Here is a 16,851-nt window from a genome sequence, read left to right as displayed (position 1 = left end):
TATACAAGTGCATAGAGACCAATGGGGGAGGTGGATGAAAGCCGGGTACTTGAGGTCTAATGACAATCATTGAGTAGGAGGTGAGAATGGGTGAGCAAAGCAATTTACCTCTTGTAATGAGAGAGCCATTCCAAATCTCTGTTTAAACCCAGTTTGAATGTGTCAAGTTTGCAGATCATTTCTAACTCAGCAGTTTCTCTTTGAAGTCTGTTTTTGGAGAAGCACAGCAACTTTCAGGTCAGTGACAGTGTGCCCTGGGAGATTAAAGTGTTCTCCGAATGGTTTATGGATGTAATTTTTTTTTTATGTCTGATTTGTGTCCATTTATCCTTTTGCATAGTGATAGTCCAGTTTGGCCAATGTACATGGCAGAGGACCATTGCTGGCACATGATGGCATATATAACATTAGTGGATGTACAGGTGAATGAGCCCCTTATGGTGTGATTGATGTGGTTAGGACCAGGGATGTTGTCACTAGAGTCCATGTGTGGGCAGAGCTGACAACGGGGTTTGTTGCAGGGATAGGTTCCTGGGTTGGATTTTTTGTAGAGTATATGGTTGCTGGTGAGTATTTGCTTCAGGTTGGGGGGCTGTCTGTAAGCCAGGAAGGGTCTGGCACCCACTGCCTGAGCGAGAGACAGATCATCTGCTAGGATAAGTTGTAGATCTTTAATGATGTGTTGGAAAGATTTTAGCTGGGGACTGTAGGTGATGACCAGTTGGGTTCTGTTGTTTTCTTTGTTGGGTCTGTCTTGTACTAGGTGACTTCTGGGTACCCGTCTAGCTCTGTCAATTTGTTTCTTCACTTCTCCAGGTGGGTATTGTAGTTTAAGGAATGTTTCACAGAGATCCTGTAGGTGTTTGTCTTTGTCTGAGGGATCGGAGCAAATCCGGTTGTATCTTAAGGCTTGGCTGTGGACAATGGATCGTGTAATGTGTCCAGGGTGAAAGCTGGAGGCATGAAGATACATATTGCGGTCAGTTGGTTTTCAGTATAGGGTGATATTAATGTGACCATCCTTTATTTTTATTGTAGTGTCCAAGAAGTGGATTTCTTGTGTGGACTGGTCCAGGCTGAGGTTGATAGTGGAATGGAAATTATTAAAATCCCGGTGAAAATCTTCGAGGGAGCCTGTGAAACAGGAAGGGGGGCGGGGAGGAGGGATTTTCAGCTGTATTCAGGCCAATTCCAGAACAAAGAACAGAAATTGCATCCACATAGTCCATAAAGTCAATTATTAGTGTCATAATTTGTATTATTCACTGGGCACCATCTGTGTGCTCAGCGCTGTTCAGAATATGCCAGAAAATGTAGTCCCTGAACCAACACATATAAAATGTGTAACCCTGGATAAGAAGACTCAGATATTTAAGTATGAAGTGTATGGTCACTGAGTACATGTTAATACCTATGAGTGGAGGTGCTGATGGAAATATAAGTTTTACCTGATTAAGAACTGGAAGATTTGATCCTCCAACTTTTTTTCAAGAGGAAGAGCTACCCAGAGCTCCTGTGCCTGTTTATTTCTTTTCCTTCTTGCAGTGGCCCTGATATACCTCAGAAGACACACTTTTTTTCTCAACTTTAAAATGTGGAATTTTCTTGGTGTTTGGTTTTAAATATTCTCCTGTGAAAAGTGCAACTCAATCACTGTAGTGTTGTGTTTAAGAGCCTTCTGGAAAGTAACGCATCTTTAAACAGAAGTGTAAGCAGTGTTGTCAGCTCATAATTTTGTTATGAGTCTCATGATAATTGTTTTCCTTAAAGCCCCAACTTCTGGAGTCAAGTGGATATGTAATGATTTCATCCTTCAATCTTAAAGAAAAAGTAAATTTCTAGCCCTCATGGTGGTGGAGAAAGCTTCAAAATGTGACTCCAGTGCACCCTAAAGGTTCAAAAAGCAGAAGGCAAATAAAAACTAAATCTATTGTTTTACATAATCTCATGATTTTTAAGCCAATCTTATGATTTTTGGTGAGCTTGACCCATGATTTTTTATCATTTGGGGTTGGCAATACTGTGAAAGTGACTTGAAAGTGTCAGTTTCATTCTTGTTTAAAGTCAATTTCTAGTCTATTATTTGTAGTATGGTAACATCCCTGGAGTCCCAGGCAGGTGCAGTACAAATTCACATGGCCTTGCCATAGCCTAGTAGGATGTTTCTGAAAGTTAAATGATCTATTCCAAGTTTGGTGAACTGCAAAAAGTAAGTAGCCTAAATGATAACAAGTAATCTAGATTTTTCTACAGTTGTTTCAATTGTTGCATTCCAGAGTTAGTAGCAAAGTAAGAATGTACATTAAACATTTTTTAAAATCTAACCAGTGTCCCTTAAGTGACTTGACACATGTCAGAACATGCTAGTGTTAGAGGTGAGTGGGTCTAATATTTAATTTTCTTTCTTTATATAGGAATTAGATATGGCTAATTTCTAAGTTATCTGCAAAAAACCCTAGTTTTCAGGTGTGTAAGTAACCCCTGGAATCAGGGTTGAAGTTGGGCTGCCCCCACCTGAAATGGCACCCCTGCCCCCCCTTCCAAATCTGACATGGCACCCCCTGGAGACTCCCCCTCTGCAGGGCAAATTATCCCATATTTGCCTGCTACAGTGTTTCCTATACTTTCCTCTGAAGCACCCGATGAGAGACAGGATACTGAACTAGGTGGACCACAGGTCTGATCAAGTTCAACGATTCATATGCTTCTATAAAGCCTCTCAGTCTTGATCCTTTGCAGGCAGGCATGCCCCAGCTTCCTTGTGAGCCTTGCTTGAGTAGAATGGTTCTGCAAATTTCATGTACAATCTAGCAGGGTAAAGCTCTGTTGGAGACCATTTCAAACACTAGAATTTCCTATCAATATCCACAAAGGCCCTTCATTTTCTGATAAGCTCTAACACCGTAGTTCCCAACCAGCGGTAGTTTTTATCACTAGTATTCTAGGTTCCCTCTCCCTACTTTAATGATTAAATCTATCTGCTAAACTCCAGCACCCATTGCTACACAAGGCACATATTGACAGGATTTAAAACTGGCTAACTGATAGGTCTCAAAATGTAACTGTAAATTGGGAATCATCATCGATCAGGCTGTTTCCAGTGGGGTCCTGAAGGGATTGGTTTCTGGCCCCACACTATTTAACACTTTTATCAATAACCTAAAAGAAAACAAAATAATCACTGATAGTGTTTGCAGATGATGCAAAAATTGGAGGTGTGGTAAATGGGCTCTTCAGTCTAGCAGAGAAAGGTATAACATGATCCAGTAGCTGGAAGTTGAAGCTAAACAAATTCAGATTGGAAATAGGATTTAAATTTTGAACTATGAGGGTAATTAACTATTGAAACAATTTACCAAGGGTCGTCACGGATTCTCCATCAATAAAAACTTGAAAATCAAGTTGGATGTTTTTCTAAAAGATATGCTCTAGGAATGATTTTTTGGGGGATGTTCTAAGGCCTGTGTTATATAGGAAGGCAGACTAAATGATCATGTGAATCTACCCAGCCATGTGAGCACTATCTTTTGGCGCATGGTCTGCTCCAAATTCCAGTCTAGTAACTGTAAGAGCAGAGTCTGGAGAAGCACAGATTAGAGCTGACCTGAACAAGAGACAGTGGGTTTACTGGCTGCTACAAATGAGGTCTTAGGATCTGACCCAAAGCTCACTTAAATTGATGGGACTCTTGCCATCAACATCAATGGGTTCAGACCCTTAGTATGTTGAATAGATAGCACTGCCCCAATAGTTTAGGGACTTCTTCTGTATAGTAGTCTTCTTGCTCTGCTAACAAATCAACTATAATTGCCAAGAAACTTTCAAGATACTTTTCGTGACATGTAGCCAGTTGTGATGACAGCTGTTCTAGGAAGGGTTGTTGCAATCAGCTTCTTCCATCCTATTCTCTGCTAGGACCGGCAGCAGACATCCCTGCAATATTATTGTATTTCTGAAATGTTACAAAATAACTCAAAATTACAAAACTTTACAAAATAACCAGGAAAAAAAAACCTCATTCAACTCTGTTCTACTTTGATAGGAGCCCTTGCTTTCCTTCTGGACAGTAAACTGGCTTCTTGCCCAGACCATATATCTCTTATGACAGACTCCTTAAGGGCCAACTCTAATACAAGCCAAAAGACATGTTTCACAATGTGACAAGGGTAACTCTGTAGGCCTGATTCTGACCTTACAATGGTTTTGCAACATTGCAACTCTTCTGATTTTGGTTGAGTCACTCCTAACTTACATCAATGCAAGAAGAGAAATGGGCCTCATGACTTTGAGATCAGTAATAAACCAAATTTTTAAAATAAATAAATAAAGTCAAAGTTGGTTATTCGCATTACAAATGCTGGTCTAATACATTCACAGTATGGAAGTGGTGAACTCTGAAAGCTGCCTCAGTTACTTGCTTGATGTACTTAATAAGTAATGTGTCCTCCAAGTGACTATACTTCTTAGGTAGGGGATGTTCAATGAGCAGCCCACAGGGTCCTAATTGTAACCCACCATTGCCTTCTCCTTGTGGCTGATCATTGCTGACCTCCTATCGATTTTCATTGCTGGGGAAGTCACACAAGGAGCTGATCCAAAGCCCATTGATGACAATGGAAAGATTCCCACTGACTTTAGTGAACTTTGGATCAGGTCCAGAAGGCTGGATTGTCATTGCCCCCAGCACAACATTCCGGAGGGGAGTGAAAAATGTCCCAACAGCATTGGGATGGGTGTGCTACAATGGGAGTAGGCTGCACTATCTCAAAAGATGCCAAAGTTTGTCCACTGCTCTGCATGGCATGGAGCAGGAGGGAGGATTGTATTTCTACCAGCTCTCTACCTTGGTCAACATAATTCCCCACCATCCTTCTACTCAGGGCTAAATGCCAAAATCTGGTCCTTGGCAAGGAGATACAGCTACCAAAAGAGATGAGCTTACACCTGAACAGTCAGACAGGAATCAAAATTTGAGCCACTCCAACGCCGCAGGCCAGGATGAGCCCATATAGAAATAATTGGATTGTTAATTTTGTTACAAGCAGGCCATATGATTGTATATGCTAGTTAGATACTCCCTTCTGGCTCCTAACAAACTGATAATTTGTCCTTTAGCATCACAAAGGTCACGTGCCCCTGGTTTAAGGAAAACTCAGGCTTCCCATTTACTTAGTGAATCCAGTGATGTGTGGCCAACATTTTACAGCACATTTTAACAAAAGCACCTGCTAAAATGTTCTTCTTTAGCTGGTCTACTTGACTGGAGGAGTGTAAAATACTTGCTGACTATCCACTCTCCCACCCCATCCTAACCGGAGGTGGCTCCCCCTACTGCCTGGTGTTTTTCACAACAGCAGCAGTGATGGCAGGCATGTGACTTGCACACTCTGCCTGTGGACTGACAACTGGGTGGTTGTGTGGAGAATGGTTTGCCTTTCATACCTGGTCTGAGTGGTCAGCTAGGAGATGGGTCTTTTGGTTTCTGAGGTGGGTAAGTCTGCCCTCAACAGCCAGGGGTGATCGGAAAATCATGTGGGGTGTAAAGACCTGTTCTGGCTAACACTGTCTGGGGGCCACGGGAACACTGACTAGTGTTTCAGTGAAGTTCCCGAGTGTCTTAAAATGGGTGTTATCTGAGTAGTCAGCATTTTTCAGTTTGTCTGCTTGTGTGATTTGACAGTAGATGATGGGGCAAAATTCACCCTTTGCTGATGCATAAGGTATATAAATTATACTTCCTTGTGCTAGCCTGACTGCTGTATTCCTGAAGGGAAGAACCCCCAGTGGAGAGCAAACAGCATTTCCACATCCTCCCCCCCCCAGTCCCAGTTTTTGCCAGCTATGGACAGCTTTGTGTTGGGAGCTATGTAGGAGCCCCAGTGGTTGAGATGTCACTGAATTTGCCATTAATCTTTTCCAGCTGTTGCACCCCACATTTGGGTCTGGACTGGCTGGCTGTGCTTTGTACTTGATCCTGATGCAGGGGAAGTTGCAGCCACCTTACGCAGATGTAATCTTCCCCATTTAGAACTTCTGCCACCAAGGAGCCATTCTCCAATAGCTGGCACATAACCTAGGTGCATTTGGTTCCCTCACTCAGTAGTCTCTGTCTGTCTCTTACCACCAGAGTCATGCACCCTTCCTACATGTCTCAATAGCCCAGCCACATGCTCAATTGAGCTGAGTGTGTCTAGCCTATGCCATATACCCCTTACAGGTTCCATCATGCCATTCTCAGGCAAAACCCCCTTGAATTCAATATCTTAATAAAAAGTGGGAGAGAACACATAGGGACTGACATTCTGCATCAGAATAGAAACATATAATGGCAGCTACTTCACAGCTGCCTATGTTATAGCAGGAAAGTTCCTCTGTATTTAAAGGCAAAATTCACAGATAAGACACTTCATTTCAGCTATTGTACATGCACTACATCCCCCTTTGTCTAAATCCTTTCTCTTCCTCCCCCCATTTTCAATTGCTTTCATCTTGGTCTTTTTTTTTTTTTTTTTTTTTAAAGAAACCGAACTGGAATCCCTCTCTTGTGAGGAGAAAGTGTAATTCAGCCAAATATGGATTCTTCATCCAGAGGTTTTCCAGCTGCCCATTAAAATGATGCACTGACATTCTTTGTGGCCTTGAACTGAATCCAGTGCAGGGTGGGCCTTGGAGAGTGTTCTGTCTACTAGATATCAGAACAGATACCAAGATGACATGGTCTGAATGATGATGGTCAGGAAGCATTGCACAGATTGCATCAGCCCACAGAGAATGGCCAACAATAGAGGAACAGCAGCAACATGGCAGGATCTGATATATTGCTCCCCAGTGATCAAATGACCAGATTCCCAAACCCATATGTTCAAATATTAACAGGAAAACCAACACTCCCTGCAGCCTAATCTCAGTGCACTTTCACTGGTTTCATCAGGAGTACTTTGATTGAAGTCAATGGAGTTACATTGGCATAAAAGCTAGCATTGTTCCTTTCCTGTTTGTTTACTTTTATCAAATTCTCTCTCCTTTTTAATTCCTTATCTTTTTTATGGAGAAGAGAAAAATAGTTTGTTTGATTTTTGTTAAAAAAAGGTGACTGCACAACTTCTTAATCTATACCTTCATAGGATCTCATCCGAACTCCCTCCTTGGTTTCGAGGGAACGTTCTGCTAAAAACTGATGATCTCATGGTAGAATGACCACCACCTGTGCCTAAATTCAGCCATGATGTCAAGTGTGGTGTAAAAATCACACCCTGTGTAAATTGATCAGAAAATTGATGTAAATGGCAAATTTACGCCAACTCGACATGTAAAAGAAGATTCATAAAATAGATTGCACACCAATTTGGCATTTTCTCTGGACATAATCCATCCCCCATGGTAAGTGGATGCAGCTCCCACTGAAGTCAATGGGAATTGTTGTGCCTCCTCACCACAATCAGAGTTTGACCCCAAGAGTTCTAGAACTTAATGTAGTACAAGTTAAAGCTGATTGAGGGCCACTTTCCTGTTAGTTACTTTTCCTCGTGTTAGTTACTTTTCCTACAACACCTCTATTGTACAATATTACCAACCCCCAACATTTAAAAAGTCATGAGTGAGGCCCCCCCCCCCAAATTATGAGATTGGCTTAAAAATAATGAAGTTTTTTTTTTTTAAATAATTTGGAAAGCTTTTATTGGCCTTTTGGTTTCTCAGCCTCAACTGTGCACTCAGATCACATTTTCAAGCTTTTCTCTGCAACAATGAAGGCTAGAAACGTACTGTCTTTTTAAAATGAAAGTTGAAATTCTCACATAATCACAGGCCTCCGGGAGCTAGAACTTTTAAAAAGCCAAACAAATATTGTCTGACTCATGATAATATCTCAGGCATTGGCAACACTCCATACAGGCCCTTGTTAGCTAAGTTTTGCCCAATCACTCAATGCCAAATCACTGAAAATTAATTGGCAAAGCAGTGTATGTACATGTACACCTGTTTGCTAATCAGTTTACAGCCAATGGGCTTCATTCCCCTCCGTCCCACTCAGATGGTTGTAAATCAGGAGTGTCTCTGCAGAAATGAGAAAACTTTCACCAGTGTAAAGCAAGTGTGGGAGGAAAATCAGGTTCAGTGTTTAACATCACATTAACTACTGCCAAGTAAACAGCAAGCAACAGCTTACTTCAGGATGCATGTGTGTGAATTTATCTCCTGGCATGTAACTCCACCAAAGTGCTTTGCTTTTGAGGTTTTTGGGGATTGCTAGTTTAATAAAAACAAAGTGTAAAAAAAAAATCTCTGAGACAACCTATGTGATTAGTAATCAGAATGATCAAGCTCATCAGCATCTCAGAAATGCTCTGGAAGGCACTAGGACCTGGAAAATAACCACTCCACACACTTTGAAGACAGCTGCAGGCTCTTCCTGTTCTGCTGTGTAAGTGATCCATTTCATCTCACAGATCTGTTCATTTTGGATGCAATTGCTCAAAATATGCACTATTTATTTGTGTGACTGTAAGTAAAAAGGAGGTTTGCAGTTGTGCTATTAACCCCTTGGTTCCCTGTTTAGCTTTACCCCACTCACTGGGAAAGCAAAACATTTCAGGCCTGATTTTGCATCCCATGGACTTGGAACTATGCCAGTTTACACTAGCTGAGGATCTGACCTTTAAGGAACATATTTTCCCTCTCCTCTGTACATTTGTCTGTGGTTTATATTATCATTTACTAAATAGTAAGGGGCTGATCACTCCTGATTTACACTCCTGTGAGTGAGAGAAGAAACACTACACAAGCAATTGGGTCTGAGTCACCACTGTTATGCAGCTTGTGGAACAACTTACATCAGGCTGGCAGCATTTTGTACTCCCTTTGCACAGGTGAAAATGACCATGCAAGGTGCAAAGCAGTGGCAAATGAGCATGGACTTACAATGGTGTAAAACTGGTATAAGTGTGAAGAAAAATCAGGTCCTATGAGATGCTATTTACCATTGAGACTTTTTTGTGGTTCTCTCTCAAACATAAATTTCACAAGTAAACGACTGAAATAATAAGAACAATAGTTTTATTACCACCTTAGGGTAATTATTAAATATGTACAATCTGAGACTATAAATTGGGGTTGAAAGGACTGTATGCACTGTATGGACCAGATCCTCAGCAGGTGAAAATCATTGTAGCTCTATTAAAGTTAGTTGAGCTATGCTGGCTTACACCAATTGAGGAGCTGGCCCTGTGTGATTATGAACCATTTTTTATACCAGACTTTCTTAAACCTGGCCTATGGCTGCCCACTGTGGACTACTGAAGCCAGGGCATAGCCCTGATGCTAAACTACACCATCAGGCCAAATAGGCACTTTGTGCTTTCAGTCTTGGGAAAGCACAACCAGTTTCTCCACTATTGCTGCACCCAATGGAGACTGAAAGAAGCACAGAATTAAGCCCAAAATATCCTGAGACAGTTTCAGGCATCTATTTCCTTGCTCCCATGTGAAGTTAGAGCTAAAGTCAGCTCTAGTTTACACCAGTGTAATCCTGTTGACTTCAGTAGGGTTGCACCTCTGGAGCAGAGAGAACGATTTGGTTTATATTGCAAGATACCAGTGGCCACCCAGATATCTTAAGGAGTAAAGCAGAAGATGACAAATGTAGGAGGAGTAGAGATTGCAGAGGACCTCAAATCACTACCTCTGTAGCAAACTACCCACAATCTATAAAGGCTGAATTTGCGAGTCCAGAAACAGAACTGGATGCTAGAAAGAGCCAAACCTTAGCCCTCCTTTGGAAGCTGTGCCAAACTGTCTGAGATTTTCCAATCTGCTCTATAATTATTCATTTAAAAATATGAAGACACAGAAGAAACCTCTAGATAGAATAGAAAAGGCCAGAGTGAGAAAGGATGGTCTTGTGGTTAAAGCCCATGACTAAAGGGGTCAGTCCCTGGCTCTACCACAGACGTCCTGGGCAAGTCTGAGCCAATCACTTAAATCTCTGTGCTTCAGCTCCCCATCTGTAAAATGGGGATGATACTTCCCTTTCCTTCCAGGGGTGTGAGGATAAAGCCATTAACATGCTCAGAAATTAAGGTGACAGATATGAATGCCTAAAAAGGAGGTGTTGAAAATATTAAAGCCCTTTTCAAGATTTAATATCCATTTTTATCAGATGAAAACCCCCAGTCCAGGACAGAAGTCTTGATTTCAGCAATAACTGGATGGCATATAAATTAAGTTTAAAAAGATCAATACAGGAAGACAAATTAGAGACCATACATCAGTCCTCTGTTAGGCTAATGATGTGTGCATCTTCTTTTAAAGAGAGGATTTTGACCCAAGAGAAAATTGCTGGTTTGCCATAATATTTTTTATTCTATCCAGATGAAGACCCCACTCACTATCTATTGATCAGATCTAGAAATGATAGAAAAAGTTTTGATCAGCTTGTGGAAGGAATAAGCAGAACCTTGAACAATCTTGTAACCTAACTCCCCTAACCCTTTCCCTTCATTTTAACAGAGAGCCTGTGCTAAAGACTCAATAACTACACTAAAAAAAAGCCCCAGGAACTGGAACTGTCTGTATCTCATTCCAGCCAAAAAACTCTTTAACAACATAACCATTAGACATATCCCTGGCCAGGAGGGTGGGGGTGGGGTTGTTACAGAGAATTTTGGATTTCTACCAGAATTTTTTGTCTCCAAACCTGTAGCGTCTGAATGCAGCTAAAAAGAAGGGTCACTCAGTGCAAAAGCTTTTTCAGTATCAAGGAGTTCCATGTTTCCAGTGCAATGGGAATCGGTGATTGTCTGGAAAGTTGCCTAATGGAAAACAGCCTTTGACAAAGCCAGTGCCATATTCATTAATACATTTACAGCAAAGAACTTTGAAGCATGGATTATTTGCTTGTGAACATAAAAGCTAAATGGGATTATGAGCTCCAAACGTCAAAGCTGTATTTGCCCTTATATATAAATGGATAGTGAGTATCCCTCCAATGAAGAGGGAGATTGAAAATAATACTATGTTCACATCAGTAATAGCAGCAGACACACAAAACACACTTGGAGGCCTATTATTATTATTACAGGTTCAGATTACTCAAGTGTTATTTCTTCCTCCTTGCATTACCAGCCAAAAAACCCAGTGATGACCACATTGAGCACTGCAAGTCTCAGCAGTTTTGGTTCCCATCTACATGCTGGAACAGCGTTTGTGTTTACATAGTTTTCACAGTGAAGAAAGGACCAACCACGTCTTCACTGTGTCCCTCAAGGCTGTAACTGGATTCAGTCTGCCCTGCAAGACCGAACTGTGTCTATATCACATAACATGCTTCCCTGCTGAAACTAGGATCAGCAATGGGACACTATTTCATAGCGTAGCCTGGCCTTTGCTTCACACAGAGTGAGGGAACGACATTATTTTAGGCAGAGAGGAAGAGGAGGGGCTCAGTTTGTGCCTGCTGAGTTTTCCTTTGAGTTTCAGGCAGTGGCATACTGGGGGTGGAGGGGAGGGGTGCCAGGCCCCTGAGTGCCAGCCTGCTGGAGGGCACTGGGCTGGCCCTTCACGACGTGCAGGAAGCAGGGCTGGAGCAGTGGGTAAGCACTGGGCCGGCCCTTCACAACAGGCAGGGGCACAGGAGGCTGAGGGATGCCCCTCAGCACCTCCCCCCCACGTATCATGAATGGCTGGCTCAGGTCCCCCTCCCCAGGCCAGGGGTGAGGCCGCACTGGCCGAGCCGGTGCCCATCTGCGGGGCTGCAGCAGGAGAGGGTGCCATGGCCGGCAGCGGAGCCAAGCCTGCATTTGCACCCCCCCAAGCCTCATGCCCTCCCCCTGCGCGCGGGGGAAGGGGTGTGAGGCCTGGGAGGGGCACAAATGTAGGCTTGGCCCCCAGGCACTGGAGACCTTCAGCACGCCACTGGTTTCAGGCTCAAAGAAACCAAAAAGTGCAAAGGGAAATTTATCTGAAACCACATAAGATTGCATGTCTATCAGTCAGAATCAGAAATCCCTGCCAGTTGCTTATGGTGTGGTTAGAGCAAAGCCTGGGGCACATTCTCCCACAACATTCATAAACCTGAGTTAGGTGCTTTGTCTTGCCTAACTTTGGGTTTCATAATGAAAGGATCGCACTGCTCTGTTACCACATCATAGATCATGGGCCCAATTCTCATCTCAGTTACATCAGAGAAGTCAATGGAGCTAACCTGGTGTTAAATCAAGATAAATGAGAGGAGAATCAGGTCTCCATAGATAGAGCCTGCCCTAACGTCTACAGTGAGTGAGTAAAACACAGTCATGAGTGTCTATTCTAAGCTAAACCCTCTACTTTCAGCAAAACTACAAGGCTTGATTCTCCACAAGCCTGCAGCTTGTGTTGCCATTTATACTGGATCGAAGTGCATGTAAAATGCTTTTATTCTGATGTACAGTAACTGTTTTACTGCAGAGAATCAGGCTCATTGGGTTACATTTATGCTGGGGAAGGCAAGACTGTAATACTTAGTATCTCAACCATACCCCCTTTAAAGAAAGACCCATAAGTATTATTTTAAATAGGGTTTTAGGGCTAGTCTACACCCAGTGTGTGCATCAATTTAAACTCTAAATCAATTGAGTTAAGTTGATCCAACCCTGCTTAGTGTAGACAGTCTTAAATCAGTTCAGCTTATATCAACTACAAACCGACATAAGAAACAGTTTGAAGGGTATTCACACTACAGGGTGATGGCATAAACGGCTTGCAGACTAGTCCTGACTTCCTTTTTTGCTATCCAGTTTTTCTGATGACCTCTTAGAACCTTGAAAATCAATGGTCTCTCTGTGGCAAAGTGACTCACCACCTGCTGCACTGCCTTGTGGGTAGGTGCAGTGTTACATGGGGGCGGGGGGATTTCCTCTGTTGTCCTGCCATCTAGGTTAGTTGGTGGTTCCCTTTTGCCCTGTCACTTGGCCCCCTGGCCGTGTCGCCTTTGGTCTCACCCTTTTTGGGTAAACCAGGTTTTTCAGCCAATATAGTCCTATGACCTCACACTAGGTCAATGGCCTTGGACCAGGCCCAATAGTACAAGAGGCTAGAAGTGTTTGTGGTCTTCTCATTAGTCTTTCTAATGAGGCTGTAGGAGAACCCACTCCCTTCCTCTACCCTGAGTTCCAGGCCAGGGGCCCTTGTAGTGGTTAAGATCTGTCTGCTCAGAACTCTTACTTCTTCTCCTTCCACCCTCTCCTCATGTAGCTCATACTTTCAAGAGGGAGTTGCCCTGGGGTCAAGCCTGTAGTTCCAGTTCTCAAGACAACAAAGGAAAGGAAACTAAAACTAACAGAAATAAAGAGTGGCACCAGCTTTTCTGTCCTACCAGGATCCTCCAGCCATGTGTCCTTCTGCTCTGTGGCTCGGCTCTCTGCTGTCAGTCCAGGTGGAACAGACACACATGCATGCAGTGGGTATATAAAATACCAGTTTGGTGAAATTCCAAGTTTTACACTCCACGTAGTTTGTGATTTTTACAAAACACCTAGAGCATCTGAGTGTGCAGTTTGGGTTGATTTTAAAGCTTTTGCTTCTTTATCCTTTTGTGCTGTGCCCAGATATTGAATTGGATTCAAATAAATGACAATCCTGCTTTGAAAACAGTCCATAACTCAACTAAAATCATGTCTCTCTTCCTTAAGAACCAAATTTTGATTTAGTAACAGATTAGAAGAGGTCATAGTAGAGCACAATGAATATTAACATTTAATAGACTGCACTGAGTTCAGCAGCTGATTAAAGCCCTGATAAAATGGCAGCATTCCCCCTCCTTAAAGGACTCCTAAAACCATCTGTAAGCCATATTTAATTAAAAGAAAATGAAACACACAGAAGCTGATGCATGAGTCGTGCATTTCTGCATCCCACTCAGTAAATGAATCATTTCCCTGTTTTCCTTTCTGAAACAGAAAAACCTTGCAGTTCATAAAGATTCATAGATTTTAGGGCCAGAACAGACCATTATAATTATCTAGAGTGACCTTCTACATAACACAGGAAATACCCATTACAATAGAAGGCTATTCTGGCATTATTGTAAAGATCATTTGATATTTGACTAGATGAGGATATTCCAGAACATGTGAACACAGAGCCAATCCCAAGACGAGACCGGACAGCCCAGTTTGCCTATGAGAAAAAACCACCACCCAGACAATTATTAAGTTCACAGCATATGTTATCTATCTCAGTATCACTAGAGTAGACTGACACACACACATATATATATAAGCTATATATAAAATGGACTAAATTTCTCAGCTGGTATAAATCAACATAGTTCCATTGATTTCAAGGATTTAGCCCAGTACACTGGGAATGTCAATATGTACACATGGGGCCACATCCCTTACATATACTCAGCGCCTGATTGTCCTCTCAGATCAGTTTTACACTGATTTTAATGGAGTTATTCCTAATTTATATCATGTAAGTGAGATCAGAATCAGTCCCTGAATCCTTACTAAGGCAAAACTCAGGAAGCCCACTCAACAGAAGCAGAGCACTTGGCAACTCCCTCTGGGCCTGATCATGCAAAATGTCAAGTAGCCTCAACTTCCACTGATGTCAGGGATCATTGAAGTCAGCCTGAGCACAGGATGAAAGCCCAGTGAGTTGCAGGTGCTGAGCATCTCTCAGGAGCTGAATTCAAAGGGAGTTTTACCTGAGTAAGGACTTCAGAATTTAGCCAAGGTGGAATACCTGATGTTATGTGGGGATATGCAGGCTTTAATCAGCATGCATTTAGAAGTGGCAAATTATTCAGGAGTTGCTAGTCCAAGAGCATGTTATGCCTATAACTCCAAACAAATGCCAACTAAAGTTTTCTATCACCCCACCAGCTCTATTCCTTTTGTCACGGTTTAGAAAATGACATTTTATCAAGTTTTTGAACATTTTGTTGGTCCTATTATTCAATTTTGTCCTGCATGTACAGTTGAATTAGCAAATATAGAATGTTACAAACACACAAGAGGCACAAAACACACAAATCTACAACCACCGGGGACTTGTTGCTCTTGCTGTGTAGCATAGTGACAACCATCAAGATCTTGGCAAAAGTAGGACTAAAACTCCTATCTTCCAGTGTCAAACACACAGACCCCAACCACTAGAGCTAAAGGAAAATCTACATTCGCTATAGCAATATAAGGCCTCTGACTCAGCTGAGATACTCTGATTCCAATCAGCAGAGCATAGTTTATATATGTTCCCATATAGAAAAATCTTTGTTAACCTGGAGCTAAGGTCACTAGACTGCACATCCCATCAACACAAATCCTAAGGAAACAAACACTCCTCATTCTTCATTTCTCCTTCTCTACATGCTTCCAAGAGCTAGAACCCACATCTCTCCACCCCCATAGGGCAGCTTTACCTCTGACCATGTTTATTACTTATGGGCCTGATTTCAGAAGTGCAAGCACCCACAGCTCCAGCTGAAGTCAATGGAACCTACAGGTCAGCTGCAGCTGTGAAAACAAAGCCCTGTATGTTCCAATGATTCACACAGGATTAGTGTGGTTTCCATAAATGTGTGTGTGTGTAAGGAAGTAAGTAAGTAAAGGAGGTATGGTGTTAGGCTGCTTCTGGTAGCCTGAGATACCTATCCTGTAATTTTCGCTAGGTGATTTGTGTTAATGATTGTTCTAAATAGGGTAGTGTTAGAAATTACAGAAATGAAATCTGCATGAGTGCACATTAGGGCATTCTAATCAAATCTAGGTTTGATGACTGACCTGCTGCGTGATTTTGGGCTAACTACTTCACCTCTCTGTGCTGCTGTTTCTCCTCCTGCCCTGTGTAGATTTTAAGCTGTTCAGGGAAAGGCTATCTCTTACTATGTGGTTGTACAGTGTTTACCACGATGGCTCCCAGTCTCGGTTGTGGCCTCTGAGTGCTATTGCAGAACAAACAACAACAGCTGCTGCGGAGTCGGAGAGACAAGCTCTCAACATCTGAAAATGAAAGTAGCTGATGGATCTTAGAAGTTGTGTTATCTTGTCTTGGTGAAAATTATGTTCATTGTGTTATTCTGAATTATACTATTCATACACCAAATTCTCAGCTGGTGTAAATCAGGAGTGTATCATCAAACTCAATGGAACTGTGCTGATTTGTATCATTTGATAATCTGGTCCTTTTTATCTAATTTAAAAGTTTAAAAAGTAGTATACGTCAGAGACGTGTGAATGAGAGTTTGTGAGACAGAAAATATTCCAGACTGTGGGAGGACAGAGGTGATTCAAATAGAAGACCTTAAAGAAATTTGAGGGAAAAGGGCAACATTTCAAAAGGGAACATAATTCACTGTTTCTTCTGCAAAAATTAGTAAATACCTATCTAAATAAATTTGATAGAAAACCAAGTTGCCACATGAAGAGCTAATGTGCCAAAACTAGACATTATAAATTCAATCATTAAAGTGTAAAAACAGAGGGATTTTGCTCCTGCTTTAAGGGTAAATCTCAATGCAACCTTAACTACGGTATCACTACTAATGCCTTCATAATATAAATTATACATACATATTCATACAAATACAGGCATGGTTATTGCAGTATCATTCAAAAAATGGCCTAACTGTGTTGTTTGCACAGGACAATACTAAGCAAATAATCCTGAATTCAAAGGGTTAATGAAAAAGTTAAAAAGTACATTTTATTTATATATATATATACATATATATATATATATAAACCCCCAGAATAAAGGCAATTATGGGAACACTGACAGTGAGCAGCTCCTAAAAATTGACACACCTTAAACTATGCATTCCAAGGTCCTTCTGATTCTTTTTCAAAAACAAAACCCAGTGGATGCAATCAG

The sequence above is a fragment of the Emydura macquarii genome, unplaced genomic scaffold (genome assembly GCF_026122565.2).
Source record: "Emydura macquarii macquarii isolate MOO-44397 ecotype Brisbane River unplaced genomic scaffold, CSIRO-AGI_Emac_v2 contig_719, whole genome shotgun sequence".
NCBI lineage: Eukaryota > Metazoa > Chordata > Testudines > Chelidae > Emydura > Emydura macquarii.
This window is presented reverse-complemented; position numbering follows the sequence as displayed.